The following is an 18,871-nucleotide window of genomic DNA, read 5'->3' as shown; positions in this document are numbered from 1 at the left end:
AAATTATTCTTAGTTTTTTCAATAACAGGAAAAGAGTAAAACGTAATTTTCAGTGTTATACATTCACAATGGTAAAAAATTACTATGACATTTTTAAATAACTATGATCACTGATCCATAAGAGGCAGTCAGATTGCCATTTTCCTCAGTCATAGTTACTTATAAATTCTGAATAGTATCAAAAATTGGAATATCCACCAGAAAATATATTCCTCCAACTTCATCATTTTGTTTAAATGAAGTAATAATATTAGTTTCTATATGAAAATGATCAGTATATTTTATAAACATTCCAGCAGCTAGATTAAATTTTATATTAATTAATTTGAATTGCATTGTTCCTGCTAAATTAATACCAACGTTTTTTGATTGGGTTCAATAATTTAAACATTAAAACCTAATATCTGTCTATATGCTATCTGCCTTATCCATAAATAACTGAACATCACTTTCAATAGTAACTCTATTTAAAATCTTAACTTCTTTCACAAGTTTATTAGGTTTTTTTGAATGAATGAATGAATAAGTTTTCCGAGTTTTTCAAACAGTATTCACTGATCGGAATTTCTATTGTTTCTTTGTTAGTGTATAACTTGTCTTTTTCAGTGTAATATTCAGTGTTAAAAAAGTTGAATAAGAGCCAACAAGTGAAATGATTTTATAAGTGTGTTGTAGAGGAACTGTTAATATTTTTTTAAGAACAGATGAGTTATGACTGAGTTGAAAAACACAATCAATTTATTATTAATAAAATGTATTTACTTAAATCACTGACTGTGACAAAAATAACAATTCTGTACTAGAAATTAAAAAATAAACACAGTAAATGTTTACCAAAGCCTATTTAATGTTCAATAATATGTCCAAGTGGTTGTGGCAAAAATGTCAATAATTGATAATTACATTCTAGCTCTAAGATGGTTGAATTGGAACGAAATTAACCATTTCTAAATTTATTCTAAACGCTCAAGTCAACTAAAATACCAAGAATTTATGAAAAGGTGTGAAAAAATTGATGAAAAATAAATATTTTTATTGAAAATAGTGAATAAATTATTCCATTAGATGACTGTAAAAATAATTCAGTTTTCTAGTTGACAATTTCATTCTTGAAAATGAGGATACAGTTAGAGATTATTTTACTAGAGGTAGACATAAAGGAAAAGCTTGTATATATTTAACTCAAACACATTTAAAATACCAAAACAGTTAGAGTTCATCTATATTTTTAAAATATATTCAGACAAGATGGCACAAATTTAAGTCATATTTATCATGAGTTGGATGGAGATGATTATGAATTTCGCGATTTTTAAAAAAAGTGTAGTAAAAGTTGGAATAAAGATGAATTTGGTTTTATTATCTAGATCTACATCTATGTGATTACTCTGCTATTCACAATAAAGTGCCTGGCAGAGGGTTCAGTGAAGCACCATCACGCTGTCTCTCTAGTGTTCCACTCTCGAATGGACACGGGAAAAATGAGCACTTTAATTTTTCTGTGCAAGCTCTGATTTCTCTTATTTTATCGTGATGACCATTTCTCCCTATGTAGTTGGGTGTCAACAGAATCTTTCCGCAATTGCAGGAGAAAACTGGTGATTGAAATTTCATGAGAAGATACCATAGCAACGAAAAACGCCTTTGTTTTAATGATTGCCACTCCAATTCATATATCATGTCTAACGTTCCCTGGCAGCACACACACTGTTAATAAACTGAAATGACGTTTACTCGTACTATGTACGCCGCTATGAAGCAATTCGTATTTACTGTACTTGTTTAAGAAAAAATATTATTTAATTTTGTATAAAGGACATTGGTTATTATTGTAATATTTTCTGTAATAATATTCTCGATGTATTTATGATTGTAATATTTCTATGCTCATAATGTAATTATGAAATATGTTAATATCTGCGATGAAAAAATGTAAAATATAGCCTCAGAGGAAAATAATGTTGTAAGATTACAAAGAGATATTAATAACCAGCAATAGTATAAATAGCACTACATAATGTGCATTCTTTGTCGTCTTCCTCGAGAGCTGAGAGAGAGAGGAACCTGTGACGTAGCATTATATGCATGAGTAGACTTCTTTTGCCTGTATCTGTCTTTAGTCGCCATTAGGGAAGAAATTATAAAGGTGTATAATTTTAATTATTGTTGTCGTCTAAATCATTATAATTTATCAAAATTGTGTATTACTAGTGTAAATTAGATTGCCCATGTCATCTATAATATTTCTTTAAAGAATTTTCAGCACTTTTAGCGATTATCGTTGGTGTTGCTGGGTTGTGCCTGGACCGAAAGATTTGCAGCGGCGGCACATCTAAAAAATTGTTCCGCTACAAAATTAACCAAACCATTAAATCAGGAGCAGGTAAAATTAGCAGTGAATTACGAAATATATTACTGGTTTTACATTTCTGCATTCATAGGTGGATAATTAACATTGAAGTTGTTAATCTGTTGGTTCTTTAAGTTTAATAACTTAAACGTATAGTGAAGTGTCTTTTGTCAACGATAATTAAACGTTCAGGTCGGCTTGGCAATATTTAACCATTTTATGCTAACAGATATAGTCTTGTGTTCTATAGCTAATGCTGGGAAAGAATTCAGTAAATATTAAAAAACCCACAGCATTTAGAAAATGTGTGCCAAGGCCGAAATACGTAAAAAATTCAATTTAAATATTTTTCAAAGTGGTTAATGTTATTAATCAGTTAGTTTGAATTTATCAGCATGAGAGGGTTGCTAAAGTTCATGTAATTTTAAATGTGCTTAATTCTGTCCATATGATTTTTTATTACCACACATAAAAAAGGTTCTACAACAAAGTTCGTACTGAAAGAGCGAATAACAAAAATATTTAAAGCCATTTCTTCCCCCATTTTCATCCATTCATTTTACATAATAAATATTTTTTTTTCATTAAACATGTCTGTGACACTGTCTCCCTTTTTTGAGATAATGCTAAACGACCTGCCCTTCTTTGTACTGTTTTAATGTCATCCATCAGTCCCACCTGATGCAGATCCCACACCGCAACAGCAATACTCCAGAATAGGGTGGACAAGCGTGGTATAAGCAGCCTCTTAGTAGACCTGTTGCACCTTGTAAGTGTTCTCCCAATGAATCACAGTCTTTGGTATGCTCTACCCACAATACTATCTATGTAATCGTTCCAATTTAGGTTATTTGTAATTGTAATCCCTAAGTCCCCCTATGAACCATGGACCTTGCCATTGGTGGGGAGGCTTGCATGCCTCAGCGATACAGATGGCTGTACCATAGGTGCAACCACAACGGAAGGGTATCTGTTGAGAGGCTAGACAAACGTGTGGTTCCTGAAGAGGAGCAGCAGCCTTTTCAGTAGTTGCAGGGGCAACAGTCTGGATGATTGACTGATCTGGCCTTGCAACACTAACCAAAACGGCCTCGCTGTGCTGGTACTGCAAATGGCTGAAAGCAAGGGGAAAATACAGCCGTAATTTTTTCCGAGGGCACACAGCTTTACTGTATGGTTAAATGATGATGGCATCCTCTTGGGTAAAATATTCCAGTGGTAAAATAGTCCCCCATTCGGATCACCGGGCTGGGACTACTCAGGAGGACATCGTTATCAGGAGAAAGAAAACTGGTGTTCTATGGATCGGAGCGCTGAATGTAAGATCACTTAATCGGGCAGGTAGGTTAGAAAATTTGAAAAGGGAAATGGATAGGTCAAAGTTAGATATAGTGGGAATTAGCGAAGTTTGGCGAAGACTTTTGGCCAGGTGAATACAGGGTTATAAACACAAAATCAAACAGGGGTAATGTAGGAGTAGGTTTAATAATGAATAAAACAATAGGAGTACGCGTAATCTACTACAAACAGCATAGTGAATGCATTATTGTGACCAAGATAGATACGAAGCCCACACCTACTACAGTAGTACACGTTTATATGCCAACTAGCTCTGCAGATGATGAAGAAATTGATGAAATGTATGATGAGATAAAAGAAAGTATCAAGGTAGAGAAGGGAGACGAAAATTTAATAGTCATGGGTGACTGGAATTCGAGTGTAGGAAAAGGGAGAGAAGGAACCATACTAGGTGAATATGGATTGGGGCTAAGAAATGAAAGAGGAAGCCATCTGGTAGAATTTTGAACAGAGCATAATTTAATCATAGCTAACACTTGGTTCAAGAAACTTAAAAGATGGTTGTATACATGGAAGAATCCTGCAGATACTAGAAGGTATCAGATAGATAATATAATGGTAGGACAGAGATTTAGGAACCAGGTTTTCAATTGTAAGACATTTCCAGGGGCAGATGTCGACTCTGATCTCAATCTATTGGTTATGAACTGTAGATTAAAACTGAAGAAACTGCAAAAAGGTGCCAATGTAAGGAGATGGGACCTGGATAAACTGAAAGAACCAGAGGTTTTACAGAGTTTCAGGTAGAGCATTAGGGAATAACTGACAGGAGTGGGGGAAAGAAATACAGTAGGAGAAGAACGGGTAGCTCTGAGGGAAGAAGTAGTAAAGGCAGCAGAGGATCAAGTAGGTAAAAAGACTAGGGCTAGCAGAACTCCTTGGGTAACAGAAGAAATATTGAAATTAATTGATGAAACAAGAAAATATAAAAATGCAGTAAATGAATCAGGCAAAAAGGAATACAAATGTCTAAAAAATTAGATCGACAGAAAGTGCAAAATGGCTAATCATAGAGGAGCTTTGATGGAAACCCAGTTCTAAGCAAACAAGGGTTTGCAGAAAGATGGAAGGATGTACTTGAGGACAATATTATGGAAATGGAAGAGAATGTAGATGAAGATGAAATGGGAGATACCATACTGTGTGAAGAGTGTGACAGAGCAGTGTCAAAACAAGGCCCTGGGAGTAAACAAAATTCCATTAGAACTACTGACAGCCTAGGGAGAGCCAGTCCTAACAAAACTCTACCATCTGGTGAGCAAGATGTATGAGACAGGCGAAATACCCTCAGACTTCAAGAAGAATATAATAATTCCAATCCCAAAGAAAGCAGGTGTTGTCAGATGTGAAAATTACCGAATTATCAGTTTAACAAGTCACAGCTTCTAAGTACTAACGTGAATTCTTTACAGACAAATGGAAAAACTGGTAGAAGTCGACCTCGGGGAACGTCAGTTTGGATTCCGTAGAAATATTGGAATAAGTGAGGCAATACTGACTGTACGACTTATCTTAGAAGAAAGATTAAGGAAAGGCAAACCTACGTTTCTAGCACTTGTAGACTTAGAGAAAGCTTTTGACAATGTTGACTGGAATTCTCTCTTTCAAATTCTAATGGTGGCAGGGGTAAAATACAGGGAGCGAAAGGCTGTTTACAATTTGTACAGTACCAGATGGCAGAGTCAAAGGGCATGAAAGGGAAGCAGTGGTGGGGAAGGGGGTGAGACAGGGTTGTAGTCTCTCCTCGATGTATCTGTATATTGATCAATCAGTAAAGGAAACAAAAGAAAAATTCGCAGTAGGAATTAAAATCTATGGAGAAGAAATAAAAACTTTGAGGTTTACTGATGACATTGTAATTCTGTCAGAGACACCAAAGGACTTGAAAGAGCAGTTGAATGGAAGGGATAGTGTCTTGAAAGGAGGATATAAGATGAACATCAACAGAAGCAAAACGAGGATAATGGAATGTAGACGAATTAAGTCAGGGGATGTTGATCGAATTAGAATAAGAAATGAGATACTTAAAGTAGTAAAGGAGTTTTGCTATTTGGGGAGCAAAATAACAGATGATGGTCAAAGTAGAGAGGACATAAAATGTAGACTGGCAATGGTAAGGAAAGCGTTTCTGAAGAAGAGAAATTTGTTAACATCGAGTATATATTTAAGTGTCAGGAAGTCGTTCCTGAAAATGTTTGAATGGTGTGTAGCCATGTATGGAAGTGAAACATGGACGATAAATAGTTTGGACAAGAAGAGAATAGAAGCTTTAGAAATGTGGTGCTACAGAAGATTGCTGAAGATTAGATGGGTAGATCACAAAACTAATGAGGAGGTACTGAATAGAATTGGGGAGGAGTTTGTGGCACAAGTTGACAAGAAGAAGGGACTGGTTGGTAGGACATGTTCTGAGGCATAAAGGGCTCACAAATTTAGCATTGGAGGGCAGCGTGGAGGATAAAAATCTTAGAGGGAGACGAAGAGATTGATACAATAAGCAGATTCAGAAGACTGTAAGTTGCAGTAAGTACTGGGAGATGAAGAAGCTCGCACAGGGTAGGGTAGCATGGAGAGCTGCATCAAACCAGTCTCAGGACTGCAGACCACAACAACAACCATCCCTAAGTATTTAGTTGCATTTACAGCCTTCAGATTTGTGTGACTTACCGCATAATTAAAATTTGGCTGATTTCTTTTAGTACGGATGTGAACTTCACGCTTTTCCTTAACCAGGGTCAATTGCCACTTTTCGCAACATACAGATATCATATCTAAATTTGCAAGTCGTTTGTATCATCTGATGACTTTACAAGACGGTAAATGACAGCATCATCTGCAAACAATCTCAGATGTCTACTCAGATTCTTTCCTATGTCGTTAATATAGATCAGGAACGATGGAGGGCCTAGAACACTTCCTTGGGGAACGCCAGATATTACTTCTGTTTTACTCAATGAATTTCCATCTATTAGTACGAACTGTGACCTTTCTGACAGGAAATCACGAATCCAGGCGCACAACTGAGGCAATACTCCATAGGCGCGCATTTTGGTTAGAAGATGCTTGTAAGCGATGGTGTCGAAAGCCCTGTGTAAATCTAAAAATATGGAATCAATTTGACATCCCCTGTCGATAGCACTTATTACTTCATGAGTATAAAGAGCCAGTTATGTTTCAATAGAAAGATATTTCCTGAAACCGTGCTGACTATGTGTCAATAAATTGTTTTCTTCGAGGCACTGCGTAATGATCGAATACAATGTATGTTCCAAAACCCTACTGCAAACCGGCGTTAGTGATATGGGCCTGTAATTCAGCGGATTACACCTACTTCCCTTTTTTAGGTATTGGTGTGACTTGAGCAGTTTTTCAGTCTTTAGGTATGGATCTTTCTGTGAGCGAGTGGTTGTATATAACTGCTAAATATGGAGCTATTTTATCAGCATACTCTGAGAGGAACCTGACTGGTGTACAATCTGGACCAGATGCCAATGATAGCAATGACAAGAGAAATTAATAATAGTAAATACAGAGAAATGACTCAGAATGTTTTAAACGTTGAGCAATAACAATGAATGTAAATATTGAACATACACATTGAATAAAATCGTTGAACCAAAAAATTAGACACACTGCTGAATGAGAATGCTGAATGTGAAAATAGAATATAAACATTGAACATAAATGATGAATTAAAATGTAACTTATGATTAATAAATGTTTACAAAATATGATGCAGAACTTATTAAAAAAGCTAGACCAATTAGAAAAGAGAAAGAACCATTAAGGGAAGAGTTTTAAAAATGGAAAAAATCAAGAATTGAGTATGAAAAATTAAATAAAAAGATCATCCAGTTATCGATGCAGCTGAACAAGTTAAACAGGGAATCGTAGGATTGGGTGATAATGTGTTAAAAGTAATTGAAGAAAACAGAGATGTTGAAAAACAAATGGTTCCTTATCATCAACATTATGTAGAAGAATTCAATGGTATTCTGTCAATTACACAATATGGAAGTTCATAATGTGATTATACATTAACGAAATCAGAAATTCAAGATTTATTGAATAAATATGAAGAAGAAATTAAAGACAGAAAAAACAAAAAAGGAGGAGAATCATCGAACAACGAAAAAATAAATATAAGTGAAAGTATGTTAGAATTTATCAACAATAGTCATAGCAAAGTTTTTGTATTATACCTGTTGGTAGATTTAAATATTTACCAGTAAAAAGTGGTGTGTGATAAGTTAGTTGTTGGACAAAGAGGATACAAAGGAAGTAATGGATTGATGAATTTGTTAACTAAAAAGCGAATTACTATTAACGATATGGGTGAAAAATGTGATTGTACTGACTTATCAAATTATGCTGATATATTATTTACTTCAAGTGAATTATGTAGTGAAAATAATATGAATAAAAAATCAGGTAAAGGTAACAAATACAAATATTTGATAAAACACACTATTGCTATTTATTTTTCAAAGAAATTAGCAGTAGATTTAGATTCAAGTTAAGATTCAAGTGTAGATGAAAAATTTGATGAACGATTAACTTAAAATAATCAGAAAAACCTATTGAATATGTTTGGAGGGGTGTTTTCTGTCAGTTAGTTGATAGATTATCAGTAACTCGTGGTGAAGAATTAATTCTGAAAGAAATAATGCATTCTAACAAGTCTTGATTCGGTGAAAAACTGGTGGCAACACCTGTTAGAAGAGCAATACATGGAAAAAGAAAATTAGGGAAGGGTAATCAGATCAATGAGAAACACTGGGGCTTATAGAAATCTGTACTGATTTTTAATCTGTATAAATGAAAGACTTTAAGATTGATTAGACTTCACTTCCAAGTGGTAAAACAAAACAAAAATTGATTAAAGTTAAATTAATAATGAATAGTTAGATAGTATCGATAATTTTTTAAGTCATCCTCAAAAAAGAAAGAGAGATTGAGAGATTCCATGTCCTGTTTTTGTATGTCGCCTCTCATTTTCATCAATTTAATTAATATTTTATATCATTTCATGGTGGGAATGGACCAAATAAAATTATTCTGATGAGAGTATTTGTACTGAGAGATCAAATTAATTTTCACTTAATTGCTATGCATGTTGGGAACACTATGTGGTATTGCTTTTAGTTGTCTCTGTTACCTCCCGGTGTGACTTGTTGCGAGAAGAGCACCAGAGTACGTGACACACGGCATTTTTGTGGGGCGGGGGATACACAATCGGAGAGAGTCGTACTTGAGCCATCTGTTGCCACAGGTTATGTGTTTACTGTTACAATGTGTCTGGAACGAAGAGTGCTTGCGCACACTGACTGTATTGTCTTCATGATTCTGACATTTCTTGCGAACGGTGCCCTGCTGGGTGTGACAGTTTGGCACCGGATGGCTGGTTTCCTAGCTGGTCAAAAGGTGAGTTCAGTGCCCCCGCTAAATAGCAAAGACATGACTGGCCAACTTAAGTTGAATCCAGTTTACATCATAAAGCCCTGCACGAAATTGGAGGGAATGGTCGCTATTGGCATGAATGATGTTCTAAGATAGTGTGGGGAAATTTGAGAATCAGAACTGACTGCTGATTCGTGGCTTGAGGAGGGAGTAGGGAGTTGAATAATGTTAGCTTCGCTCTGGCATTGTGTGGGTGCATGGCTTTCGGGATCTGATCTTTGTCAGAACAGAACAGTCTTGAAACTCAGTCGCACTTTTTCGGGATCGTTGTGGAGCATGACTCTGGTCATACTCCAGTTTCATTCTGCGACTCAAGACCCAGATTCTTACTCTGCGTTTACACACCTGTATCGATAGGGCGGGTTTAATTGGTTTTGCTGTGTCTCTTCCTGGAGATATATCTTCGTGCACCCAGGAGTTTCCCTTCTTCGGGCGCGTGAGCAGAACTTAGGATTCTCAGACAGCATTCAAGGCTACAGGTTGAAACAGAGCTGTTGCAGAGCAAGAGTTGGCGCCTACATCATCAGAACGCTGTCTACCAACGATGTGCTACAGGTTTCATGACTAGTAAAGTATTTTGTAGCTCTGAGAATTGTAGGACATATCATTTTTATACTGAAGTCCTCAGCAGCATGCACGCTCGCTTTGCTACAAGTCCACCTTTTTTGTTTCTCCATGTGATCCCATTTGAGCTTTCACTACTAATTGTGATACTGCATTATGACTTCCAGTCATTATCATCAATCTATTGCATAAGAGAGAGTAGTAGTCCTTTGCTCTCGAACCAACTCTTATTCTCATAATAGTTCAGTATACCCTAGGTATACCTATGCAGTACATCTATAACCTATCCTTTAGCATACTATTTGTATCAACAATCAAATACCTTTATGTTCTGATTTATAATAAATCTCATTGTAATATTTAATCCACATATCATTTTGTAGATAGATGCAGAATCCCATTTCGTGTCGTTCATTATGATAAAATTTCCTTTTTTTACCAAACAGATTACGATTTTTATGAAATTGTTGTGAATGTGCACCCCTTATCTTACCAACTTGCAGGGTCCACCATCAATTCCTTGCATTACCATTGTGCACAAAATTAATTAGGTGGTAGCTAGGGATAGGGTTGAGTGCATGTGTAGTTCTCATGCAAATTTCGCCAGAATTAAAGAGGTACAAACTCTTCTCCACCCCAACATCTCACAGTAAAAGAAAACTGGCGGAAAATATTTATTACATTAGGCATTTCCACTGTGAAAAAATTACTGAATATCGAATGAAAATGAAAGAAAGATCTGGATTAACAAAACGCAAAGGCAGATTTTTACCAATACTACTGAACAGATTACGATATCTAGCAACTATTGGTCTACTTGCTCGTCGATCAGCAAATGCAGTAATAAACAAGAGAAAAGCTGATAAGGAATCAGAAGAACAAAAACGACATAATCTAGTAATGGCAAATAAAGAAAAAGCAGTGAAAAAATTAAAAAATCAAAGAAATAATTAAAAACCATAACAATCGCTCATCTTATTTTGATAGAGAAGAATTACTTAAACAATTAAAAATTACACACTTTCGCAGTGTATTCTTGATTGACAAAGTACATTCTAATTCAAAAATTACTTAATGCTGAGTAGATAATAGAGATACATCTGATCATGTTAGTACTCATTGGATTTCTTATTATACATCAGAAAGTCTAAATTCTTTTGTTGGTTTGTTTAATTGTAATATACCTAAAGAATTAGTAAATTATTTGGGAAAATAATATATTATAATATATTATAATGTTGACAGAATACAGAATTTAAACGAATTTATTTGTGGTTTTTTGTTTGTGTTTGTATTAAAATATTATCAGACTTATAAATCTTTAATGAAATTTTAAGTTTAATACTCAGACATTTTTGGAAATAAGTTATATCATAAAGACATTGGAGAATTAGAAAAAGCATATGATTTTCAATCATGAGAACCGAAAATTAAATATTTATCTAATCTTAGTGAGATGATAAAGATATTATAATCGAAAACCAAAAGTATTTAGTTATTAGAACCAAAAATTAAAATAAGAATTAACTTCAAAATTCTAAAATTTCCATTTATAAATAAAATGATGACATGGTATCCAGTCATCAATAGATCCAAAAAGAAAGGAAAAAATAAAACTGTCATTAGAGTTGTAAGAAACAAAAATAAGAGGTATTTATCACTAGAACCAAGAATAAAGAAAGAATTACATTCAGAACTGAAAAAAAATAAAACTGTCACTTCAGTCAGTGGAAACAAAATTTAAAGATGTGCAGAGTCTTCAATCATCAGTAGACCTAAAAATGGAAAATGTGATTAAACAGTTTCATAAAGAAATAATAATTTTTAATTCGATTAAAAGTTACATTAGTTTTCTTGGTAACAGGATAGTAAATGTAAAAGATCCAATCGATAAAACAGATGTTATTATAAATGGTGTTTAGAAAAAGAATTAAAAACTTGTTTCAAAACCTGAATACATGAATATTGTAACACAATTCATTAATTATGTCAATAAAGAAGAATTTTAAAAAAATCTTCTCAGAAAAATTGAATACAAGTTTATTTTATCACAACTGAATAATTATGTAAATAAACAGATTTTAATAAAAAGATTATTCAGGCTAATAAAACAAATGTAACTAATTAGTCACAGAAAAAGGAAACAGAAGAGGATTTTCAGATTACTTTTAACATCATTCACAAAATCAAATAAATTGTCTTTGAAATAAAATCTGTGATAAACAGATAACTGAATTTTCCTTTATGCAAAGAAATTATGTAAGAGTTTATAACTTTGAATTTGATTTGAAACTTAGGAAAATACTTGTTGCGATGACGAAAATGAGGATAAAATCGTCATTGAATGATCTTGACATCTCAATAAGGAGTGATAAATTGCACAGAATAGATGAAAGAAATTATTTATAACAGTAAATGAATCAAATGTCTTAGATGCAAGATTAAAAAATTCTGTTAAAACTGTAACAGTGGCTGTGAAAATAATTTCATTTGATGAATTGTTGTTAGCAACAAATGACAGATTGGAGGAATAATTGTTACTAAATTTTTATAACATAAATGGACAATCGTTTGATCCTTTATGATTATCAGATCTACTGTTTGAAGTGTAAAAAATTTACTGAAACAAATAATCCTCACAGAGTAACAATTACAAATGGAAGACAGAGAAACTAAATATGAAGAAATTATTAATAAATTACGTAAAGCAATGAGAAATTTTTTTAAAAGAATAAACGTTGTTTCTTTCAGAATAGAAGATGGTAAGCATATTAGTTGAACTGGATTGAACTAAGTTGAAAGAATTACAAAAAGAAATAAAGGATATAAATATTTACTAACCATTATTGATGTTTTTTTTAAAATTTGCTTGGGATTTTCCAGTTAAAAATAAAACAGTTAATAATGTAGTTCATTCTTTTGAAAAATTATTCAAGTCAGGAAAACTGAGAAACTTATAGACAGATAACAGTAATGTAATTTATAATAAACCATTTTAGGAATTAAAAGCATCTGTTATGGAAAGATTTAATAGAACATTGAAAGAAAAGAGGTTGAAAAAATTTGACTTACAACTAAATTATATATAGGCTGATTTAGTAAAAATTTTGTTGGTGAATGTAATGAGAGAAAAAATACAATAATAAAAATGTAGCCAAAAGATGTAAACAATGAAAACGAAAAAATATTACTGGAAACTGTTTATATAATAAATTTTTCCACATATTGTTCCTAAACACAAAATAGGTAACAAAGAAAGGATAAGTAATCTTAAAGGAATGTTGAAGAAAGGATATACTGCCAATAAGCCAGTGGAAATTTTTTAAATTGAAGATGTTACTCATTCTAATTTAGTTACTTACCTATTAATGTAGTTTAATGGAGAAGAAGGAAATAAAAATTTGTATAAACAAGAACCCCTGAAAACAAGTTATCCAGACATTTATTTTCTTGAAAAAGTTTTGAAAAGAAAGGTAATAAAGAAGCTGTTAAATGGTTAAGATTCAAAAAGTTACAAAGTAATTGGATCAATAAAAATAAAATTGTCTTATAATATTTTTATCAAAATGGAACTTATTAGCAGATGATCAGCAAAAGTGGAACTCTGTACATCAGTGCCTCTTTTCCCACAAATGTTCCTTGTACCTGACACTGAAAGACCTTCCGGCTTGTGGTATATAATAAATGGGGCATATGTCACAAGTTATTTTATACACTCCTGTATTGTGTAACGGAGCAACTGTGGACTTCAGATTGTGGATGAGAATTTTTTCCTAGTTATTGTTAATGGAAAACGCAATTTTTAATCGATATTTTTTATCAGTGGACGACGTATTTTATATGAAATATGGCGTAAAAATGAAATCGAGAAATCATTTTTATACTCGTTACTGTCAGTAATAACACTGGTGCCTAAAGTGTTCATTTTGGCCTCAACTTTAACTTTGAATGTCTTGGCAACTAACGTGTGATCATAGCTGTTATTAACTGCAATAGTTCATATTATTTTCATATCTTTATTAAGTTTGTCAGGTGACAAGGTGTAGAGATTGCACGATGAATGGCTGAATGGAAAAATGCTTTCTTATGGGAATCAAGGTGCACAGAACTGGAGGGCACAATTTGATCTGTATTAGTGGCTTTTCGAAAAATACCAAAAGAAAGTCTGTCGTTGTCAATAGCAATACTGGGGTGCAAGTAATTAAGCTGATGAGTGAACCTAATTTTTTATTAAGACTATTAAAAATTTCAAACAAATGCTGACTTTCTTCCTGGAAACTTCTATACATGATCAAAATGTCATCTAGGTACCGAGTGCAAGAAGAAATACCAAGATCAGCAGCTGAAAAGTTCCTGAAGAATTGCATGATATTTTTCTCTCATTTTTTTGTATACTCAATTTCCACAATTTTCGCGGATTTACACATTTCAACGTGTTTTTCTCAATTTTACGTACTTTACATCAACGTTTCGTGATTACATTAAGTTTTCTTCGAATTTTACCGATTTTAAGTCATTTTTTCATATTTTTTCGACAGTTTTCCACATGTATATGGTCATATTGCTGTCATACCCATGTGTAATTTAAAAATGTGTTATGCTGTGGTGTATCGAGAGGTTGCAACAATGGAAAATTGTACTGAAATGCAGGAGGATCTGCAGCGGATTGACGCATGGTGCACGTAATGGCAATTGAATCTCAATGTAGACAAGTGTAATGTGATGCGAATACATAGAAAGATAGGTCTCTTATCATTTAGCTACAAAATAGCAGGTCAGCAACTGGAAGCAGTTAATTCCATAAATTATCTGGGAGTATGCATTAGGAGTGATTTAAAATGGAATGATCATATAAAGTTGATCGTCGGTAAAGCAGATACCAGACTGAGACTCATTGGAAGAATCCTAAGGAAATGCAATCCGACAACAAAGGAAGTAGTTTACAATACGCTTGTTCGCCCACTGCTTGAATACTGCTGAGCAGTGTGGGATCCGCAGCAGATAGGGTTGATATAAGAGATAGAGAAGATCCAACGGAGAGCAGCGCGCTTTGTTACAGGATCATTTAGTAATCGCGAAAGCGTTACGGAGATGATAGATAAACTCCAGTGGAAGACTCTGCAGGAGAGACGCTCAGTAGCTCGGTACGGGCTTTTGTTAAAGCTCCGAGAACATACCTTCACCGAAGAGTCAAGCAGTATATTGCTCCCTCCTACGTATATCTCGCGAAGAGACCATGAGGATAAAATCAGAGAGATTAGAGCCCACACAGAAGCATACCGACAATCCTTCTTTCCACGTACAATACGAGACTGGAATAGAAGGGAGAACCGATAGAGGTACTCAGGGTACCCTCCGCCACACACCGACAGGTGGCTTGCGGAGTATGGCTGTAGATGTAGATGTAGATGTTGTTTAATTTTCTATGGGAATATTTCCGCGTCTTATACACCAACCTACTAAACACTCATAAGATTTCCCCTCTTCCCGATGATCCACATGCATGCATTTTGTGTGGGGCTATCATGAAAGTGTAGTAAAAGTCGCTTCATATCTATGGAGATGATGCATGTATTGGGAACTCAAAGTCTGGAAATAATTGCATGTTCTGCTCTGACCCATCAGAGAGCATGTCGTAGTGGTACACTTGACGGCAACTCTAAGTCTGGATACCGTTCTACATGTTCATTTGAGCTCCATCCATCGTCTAGGTATCTGAAACATGGAGTTGACACACGTACAGAGTTGATTTCTGTTGCTGCTTAGGTTTTCTTTCCATAAGTATACACTTTTAATGCTTACCAGATGTGCCTCATTATTTCTATTTATACCCTACAACTGCGACACGTACCCACAACCCTGTCAGGACATCCACATATTATAGCTTCCAGATATTTATTTTTATTATCGCAGTAATAAGTTATTCGTTAGTAACAGTGTGTCGACTGCAGGTAGCATCTTGGGCCATAAGATTCGCCTTCTCTCTCTCTCTACCTACATAGTGCATCTCCCCAGCAACGTCATTTATAGATGTACATCTAGAAAGTTATGCATCCAGACCACAACCATCCACCGCTGAAGCTCTACATACACATGGAGCACTTGCATGCATAATACCAATCGCGAAGTCTCCATTTCAATAACTTGTACGTCGTTTTTGACAGTGCTACAGCTGTGCAAATAACGAAAAACTCTTTGCAAAATTGTTCTGCAGCGAGTATAAGCTTATTTAAACTCATATTCCTAAAGAGCATAACATCCTTGGTGTCTTCGGTAACAACAATCGTCCAAGGCGTCCCACTGCATCTGTCACACCTACTTTTATACTCTAAAGATGCATAATCACTCCAATCACGTTATTTTGTGTGCTACATGTCCATTGGATGGAGGGAGACGGTCCTCCATGAGTATCATTCTCATGCATGAGATAGAGCAATATGAGGAATCGGTGCTCTTCATCTCTTCAAAATGCAACACCAAGACATTTGTTACCCTATCACTGTGAAACATGAGACTAGACGTAGAGGTCATCACATTTGGACAGCTCTTTGGAAACGCTCCACAATGCCACAAACACTTCAAGTTCTGTACATTGTGATGTCTTTCAAGTTTTTCTCGATAAGAAACACTACCTCTGTCTTTTATTTCAGCCATCCTCTGTGTTATGGGAGCAGCACAGTTTATACTATGCAATGTTCAGCTTTCTGTCAGACCCAATGTTTCGAAAGTTGTTACTGTCAGTTTAGCACTTGACACAGACCTCGAAGTCATGCTAGAAAAATCAAATGAATGGCCGTTTACAAAAATGTAGCCATACACTGCTTCGATGTGTTAAAGCAAAAAACAATGTATGAAACTGCTCATGAAACAACACAAGAACACTATTCTGGCGAATGATAGTCGATATGGTCTTCCTCCAGTACAGGTGACAAAACATTACATAGGTCCATGGCAGTGACTTCAATCACTGGTCGTCTGTTCCCGCAGAACAAAGCATGTATATTTATTGGGATCACCATGTATGTTCGATGTCAACACACAGAAGGTATTTGTTTCCCGATATATCGGAAGAGAGGGACTCGGTAAAATCTTATTAAGTTCTCTACCCAGTAATGTTAGTGAAGTTTTTATAGTTCATAGTTTTACTCTATTGGATGTTACAGAAATAACGAGGAGAGAGAGACGCTGTGATGTCAACAAAGACTCAGATACCATTACATTTCTGTATTTCTAGAATGGTAATCATAGGAACACAATGAAGGAGATTAGAATATGAAGACAGTGATATTTTTAAACCATCATCCGATATCGACGAATTGTAGGTCTATGCTTCTCAATTCCTTTGTACAGTCCACACATACTCTGTTTGGTTGTGAATTTCCTCCTGTTAGTGTGCTATTTTTCTCACTGTTATAGTTCCCCGCAGGTTAACCTTCTAAGTAATGGAACAGTGCTGTTGAAACATGATGAAATTTCAAGAGAAGTAGCAGGGAGGGGGCATCTCTTACTCATCAAAATCAAGTGGATTCAAATGCTGTATATCGAAGACTGGAAGATTAGTGAGAATATGGTACACATGCAATACTCTGATGGAAGGGGGGAGTGTTGAGAGGTAAGCTTTATACATTATTTCTAAGTATTGTGAGCAAAAATATTACAGCCTCTCACATACATCTCGCGAAGAAACTCTAATGAGAAAATTAATGGTTAACCCGAAGGTTTCTACAGAGAGATGATCAGCAGCAGAAGTTTCATCTTTTGTTTTCCTAATAGATAAGAGATAATTTCCTTCCGTGAGTTTTGTATGCCTGTAAATGCATGGACTGACACCCTAACAGGTAGACTAAATTAATATTTACATCTATATGATTACTTGGAAAGGCATTGTATGGTGTATGGTGGAGGGTACCCTGTACCATTACTAGTCATTCCCTTTCCTATTCTACTCGCAAAAAGAACAATGGAAAAGGACTACCTATATACCTCCCTAGGAGCGCTAATTTCTCACATCTTGTCCACCTGCTTTGCTGGGTGGTAATGTGTTTGGCTACCATGCAGCAGAACCAGGTCTGATTCCCCGCTGTGTTGGAGATTTTCTCTGCTTGTAGACTGGGTGTTGTGTTGTCCTCATCATCATTTCATCATCACCAGCATGCCAGTCGCCCAGCATGGCATCACCTGCAATAAGACATGCTACCCAGAGGCAAAATTTCTTCATATGGGTGCTCTTCGTCATCAATGTCACACGATCAGTTTCTCTCATAACTTATCTTCACAGTTTTTATAGGAAATGTTCATGTATTATTTTGCGGTAAGCTTGAAATTTCACTTCTCAATAATGATCCTTGAAAAGAACATCATCTTCCCGCCAGGGATTCCCATTTGAGTTCCTGAAGCATGTACCCCATGCTTCTACAGCACTGTAGTCTGAGGGAAACCTATATCTGCAGACTCATGGACGTTTGGGATGTGGTAGTTAGTAGACAGGTATTTTGTTGTTGTTTACTGAGACAGCCTGTCCAGGATATTTCAGTAACACATCTCAGAACGTTTCGGTTTGCAGCAACGATCAGGAGAAGCATATTGTTCAACATCTTGGTATTTACCCAGCAACGTTTAAGCACCCTGTTCTCCTGAGAACGACAGGACAACTTTTGCGGATCTGGAATCATTAACAGCTATGTGGCACAGCGAACAGTGGGTTGTCGGCCTGAAGCAGTACAGCCCTGATGTGTGGGTGAAAATTCACGACCTGGTGGCAGCTGTTCATATTCAGTCTGGTGGCAGAGGCACCGCGCGGTGGAGAAGAGAACTTAACATCCTATTGCCCCCATAGACCGACAGGTCTCAGCAAGATTACTTTGGGAGCAGTATATCAGAAGACTAAGTGACTTACTTCCACCAGCCTGACAATAAAGCGAGAGACAGAAAGCAATTAGTGTTGGATGTCTTGAGCTATTTGACGATGGTTACCACCTATTTTGGAATCAGAGGAAGTGACTTCCTAGCCTCTGGGAAGCCTACAGAGACGTCACAGAAGTGCCTGTGGCGATTACGTGGTGGTTGTAATCCGACTGCAGGAAACAAAAATTGCTGACCATGCAAAGGGGCTCTCTTGATCAATTTATTAACTGGCCT

This window comes from Schistocerca gregaria, chromosome 4 (assembly GCF_023897955.1).
Source record: "Schistocerca gregaria isolate iqSchGreg1 chromosome 4, iqSchGreg1.2, whole genome shotgun sequence".
NCBI classification, from domain to species: Eukaryota; Metazoa; Arthropoda; class Insecta; order Orthoptera; family Acrididae; genus Schistocerca; species Schistocerca gregaria.
This window is presented reverse-complemented; position numbering follows the sequence as displayed.